This window comes from Ammospiza caudacuta, chromosome 17 (assembly GCF_027887145.1).
Source record: "Ammospiza caudacuta isolate bAmmCau1 chromosome 17, bAmmCau1.pri, whole genome shotgun sequence".
NCBI lineage: Eukaryota > Metazoa > Chordata > Aves > Passeriformes > Passerellidae > Ammospiza > Ammospiza caudacuta.
The window spans coordinates 17,106,301-17,111,591 of NC_080609.1; positions in this window are offsets into that span (position 1 = coordinate 17,106,301).

Sequence of the window (5,291 nt, forward strand, 5' to 3'; positions counted from 1 at the left end):
GGGGAATATGTAATAAAATACAATAAATTTATTACTAGGCATCCTGCCTGAGTGAGCGTTTTTCCAGGCTGCAGCTTCAGCCTTGCTGTGTTCCTGCCCTGCCTGCTCTGGGCCCAGGGTGGGGGCACAGGAGCTGCCCCAGGGCTGCTTTGGGGACACAGAGCCAGAGCCTGGCTTGGGCTCGGCCTGTGTGCTGGGGAGGGGGTGGGAGGGCTCCTGCTGCCCCTGTGCTGTTCTGATGCTTCTCTCTCCACAGACCCTCACCCAGCGCCGCTCTGCTCGGAGGGGTGTGGGACCTGCACCAGAGCCACTGCTGGTGAGTGGGGCCCTGAGCCCAGGGCAGGGGCATGTGCTTGGGTTCCTCTGTGGTGCTGGAGGGCTCACAGCTGCCCAGGCAGAGCTGGGAGTGCTCCCTGCCCATGCATCCATCCATGGTTCCATCCGTTCATCCATCCATGCATCCATCCATCCATGCATCCATCCATGCATCCATCCATCCATCCATCCATCCATCCATCCATCCATCCATCCATCCATCCATCCATCCATCCATCCATCCATCCCTCGTGTCTCAGCCCCCCGCATGAAGGGGCTGCTCAGTGCCAGAGCAGTTCCCTGCCACCCCCAGCCCTGCCCATGCCCCCTGCCATGCACAGCACTGAGGCCAGGCTCCCCACAGGAGGGACACGTGGCCCCAGGTCCTGTGGCATTTGGGGCCAGGAGACCCCCAGGCACATCCCCACCCCTCCAGGAGACCCTCGGGCCAGCCCTGTTACAGCATGGCCAGAGGTATTGGGGGCTGGGGTGGCTTCAGGGGTTCTGCCATCAGCAGACACGGGAGGCTTGAAGCTCCTCCAGCTCTGTGCTAATTAAAGATCATTTTTCCTTTAGCAGGGTGAGCAGCGGTAGCTCCAGATGTGGAGGAGGGTGAGGATGGGCTGCTCCTGCTGCCACCCCCCAGCCCAGCGAGGAGGAGGATGGAGCAAGGCAGGAGCAGGACAGGCTGCCTCTCCTGGTGCTGAATGGAAAACCTCTGTCCCTGGTGGGTTGTTTGCAGTGACCCAGCCGGGCTGGGAGAGCTGCTCCAGCTGCTCCAGCTGTGCAGGCACAGCCCCTGCCGGGCTGCCCGGTCTCGGGGCAGAGGGGGCACAGATTGGGCAGCCCAGGGTCTCCTCTGGGCCCAAGGATGGAAGGATGTGCCCCACCCTGAGCCTGCAGCCCTTTGTGCTGTGCCCTCAGATCCTCCTGCTCCAGTGAGCCCTCGAATCAGTGCATCAGGGGCCGGCTTGGGCATCACAAACTCACCTTTCAACACGATTTTTGGTTCTCAAGGGTTCCTTTTCTCTCCTCCTCCGTGCATATTTTTGCAGGAGGGGACTGTTGCACAGGTGAGCAGCATTGTCACCCCCATGCCCTCAGGGCTCACCAAAGGGGAAGTTGTCAGTGACTCCCCCTGTTCCCCAAATCCCCAGATGGGGTGTCCTGTCCCCTTGCCTGGCAGTGGTTACACAAATGGTGATGTTGGTGTGTCCATCAACAGCTGTGCTGCATGAGCCCTTGCCCACAGGGTCCTGGGGCCCTGGGGGATGCATGGTCCCTGCCAGGGAGCCTTGGTCTGTGTTTCCATCCATCCATCCATCCATCCATCCATCCATCCATCCATCCATCCGGGAGTGGTGAGCTGGAGCTGAGCCTGGGAGCTGCCCTGGCCAGTCAGGCACACGAGTCCCACCCCTACCGTGTACCAGAGGCACTGCTTCACAGCTTGTGTGGAAATGGGGCTGGCAGATGTCATATTAAATCATGGGGTCATCATTTATTTATAGGTGATTACATTAAAGAGAGATTAATATAGCCGAAGGCTTTGCAGAATTAGAGTTAATGTACTTGTGTTTATTGTATTTGCCAACATTTCTGCAATCCAGCTGGGTTTTCTGGCCACAGGATTTAACAGTGAGCCCAGTGCCATCCTCCGGCCTCCCTGGGAGGGGGGTGCAAGGTCCATGTAGAACATCTGAGAACTTTGATCCTGGAGTGCTCAGTTCTGCTGCCTCCCACTCTGAGGGTCCGTGGGCAGCACCTGGGGCAGGGCAGGGCCCAGCAATGCTTGGAGTGGGCTGGGAGGGGAGCCCGGGGCTGGGGCTCCCAGCTGGCGCTCCCAGGCTGGATTATGCTGTGTTTAACTGGGATCAGAGCAGGCAGAGCTGGGCACAGGGCTCTGAACCCTGGGCAGGGGCTGTGTCCCTGAGGAGCAGCCGTGGGGCACTGCCAGGTGTTTCCTTGGCCCTGTGCCCCCAGAGCCGGGCCGGCTGTCACTGTGCCATGGGCTGCAGGGTGTGCTGCCAGCTCAGGGGGCACCAGCAGAGCTGCCCTGCTGATGGATGCGCCAGAGGAGCCAGGAACAGCCTGTGCGTGGCTGGAGGTGCCAAACCACACAGGAATGGTCCCTGGTTGTGCCAGTCAGGACTGAGAGTGCAGAGTGGGTGCCTGGTGGGACACTGCCTGCCTCTGAGAGCTGCAACAAACCCAGGTTTGGGAGGCTGTCAATAAATTCTAACACGTTAGGCACTGTCACCCCTACCCCTGGACTCTTAAATTTTGCTCTAATTGGAGTATTGCTTTTCCTTCCTCAGCACTTTTTCCCCTCGGCCAGGTATCGATCCTGGCTCTGTGGGGATCTGGGCTAACTGTTGGCAATTTATGGGAACATAAAACTAGTCCATCGTAGAGCAAAAACCCAGCTTTTAATAAGAAATGGTGACATCAGCCAGAGGCTGATTCCAAGGTGGGTTTACCATTTTACTGTGGGCCCCCAGGTCAGGGGAACAGGGGCTGTTCGGGGACCATCAGGGACCATCAGAAGCCTCTTGGGCTGGGCTACCCTGTGGGCAGGGGTGGCCTGAGGGGCTTTTGAAGATGTGGGGTCTCCTTTCTGGTCTCCTGTGCCCCTTCCCATGGTGGCTGAGGGTCTGGCTTGGGTCCCCTGACCCCACAGGACCTGGGTCCATGATATGTCCCCTCCTGCCTTGGTCTCTGCTGTGTGTGACAGGAGCTGGTGGGCAGCAGGCTGCGCTGGGGCTGCAGGAGATCACTGCAAATGAGGGGCTCTAGTGCTGGGCAACCTCCCCAACCCTTTCACGTGTCCTTGCTCAGCTCCCCCAGCCCCTGGGGCTCTCCCCTGGTGATGGATGCTGGTGGCTTTGCGGAGTGAGGCTGGTTGTGAATTCCTGACCCGTGGGCCTTTATCCTGTTGGGGTGTTCCTGCAGCTTTGGGGGTGTGGGGTCCTTGGGGAGCAGGTCCCTCGGATTAGGAGGCACCTGGCACTCCCAGCCCAGCTCCCAGCCCCTATGGGAGCTCCCGAGCATCCCCTCACTCGCAGCCCTGCTCCATCCCTCGCTCCCCGCCCAGCCAGCAGAGGGTCGCTCTGCCCTGTCTGTGTCACGCAGCGCCAGGGCGTGTCGTGTTGGGTGTCCCGGTGCTGTAACAGCTGCTCTCCCCGCCATTTGCTGCCATCTAATTGTGGTTTTATTGAAATGAGTCTAAATTGTCTGGGAATACATTAGCTCGCTGTCCCTGTGGCGCGCACTCCGTTAGATGCGAGCGCTCCGCAGATTGCTCCCGTTTTTAATCTTGCAGAACCGGCTCCCTGGAGAGCGGCTGCACTTCCCAACAGCCCTGATGAGTTTCCAGGGCTGGGGTCAGACTGTCTTGGCAGTGGTAATGGGGCCGGGGGCCGCTCTGTGCTCCAGACTGTGAATAACGCCGCGGCTGCTGCCCCGCTCCCTCTGCTCCAGTGTGAGCGCCGCAAAGCAGCTCCCGGAGCCCCCAGGACAGTCTTGAAGCACTTTAGTATTTTGCGAATGATTTATTGAGGGTAACGAGCAGATGATAGACCGCATTTCAAGGTGTGGATTATCTATTAGAGCTGATGTTGAAGGCATCTGCGCTGACAAGCTGCTGCCGAGCGAGGCAAGCACCAGCGGTCCGCTGTGTGGCAGGAGGGGTCAGCACCTCCTGCCGCAGCTCGGAGACGGCCCAGTGCCCTCCCGCTGCCCTGGGACAGCGCCGAACCCCTGTCCCTGCCCGGGGGGCGCCGTCCTGCCATGGCTCACAGCTCCTGCCGTGCCCGGTTAGCAGGAACCTGGTGGCGGTTCCCCGGTGCTGGGTGGTTCATGGGCTGTGGCATCACCTCTGCAGCTGAGGGAGGGAGGTGGGCAGGGGCTCCACTGATGTCTCAGGTGATTTGCGTTGCAGCTCTCAGGTGGGCAGGGGCTCCACTGATGTCTCAGGTGATTTGCCTTGCAGGGCCGGTCGTGCCCCCAGGACCTGCGGTGCTGCCCCACCCGTGGCCCGGTGGGTCCGCGGTCCCCGGAAGGCGCTGGCTGCGGGACACGAAGCTCTTTGCGCTCCAGGGTCTGCGGGACACGAAGCTCTTTGCGCTCCAGGGTCTGCCCTGCATCGTCTTTCACCCTCCTGCAGTCGGTGTTGCCCGTCCCCGTGTGGCACAGTCAAGCCGGGCCCAAAGGGGGCCCTGTGGGCTCGGAGTGACCGCGAATGGACATTGTCCCCTGGGCACCCCTTCTCTGCTGCGGGGGCCGCCCTCTTGCTGTGCTGGCTTCGTTACAGCGAGATTAATGCTGGTTATTGGGAGTTTTTATCACCTCAATGTTTCCCCTCAGCTCCTGAAAACAGCTTCTGCCCGGATTTATTACCTGGCAGATAAATACAAGTGCAGGTTTATTTTGTCTCCCTGTTCATCAGAAAGGAATGAAAATGTAAGCAAAATAGTAAAAATAAAATAGACTCAGTTTTTCTTTAATTGACCTTTGATTTTTAACGTAATACCTTCCCCATGTTGCTGCTTCAGCCTTTAATTTCTCTCGGTGAAGTGGCTGTGTTCAATGATTCATTCTGTCCTGAGGCAAAGCACACACTGTAATTGGTTTTTAACTTCCTGGAATGTCAAAGCCAGGATTGAAATTTTACGTATCACACCACCAATTCAATACTGGCTTTAATAATAATGTTGCAGAAAGGAAAGCAGATTTACAGCTGTAGAAAAATGTAATCAAATTTTGAGCCTGAATGCAGTAAGTCCAAACGCTAGTTTTCATTTGGAAACTTGTTAGATAGATGTGACATCACCTGAGCGGTTCCCAGCTCATTTCTGCTCTCCGAGCCGCGGCCGGGGGAGCTTGGAGGGCTGGGGCCGGGTGGGGACGGCGGGTCCGCTGCGGCTGCTCCGGGGCCGCGCTGCGCTGCTCAGCGCCCGACACGGGCCGGTACCGAG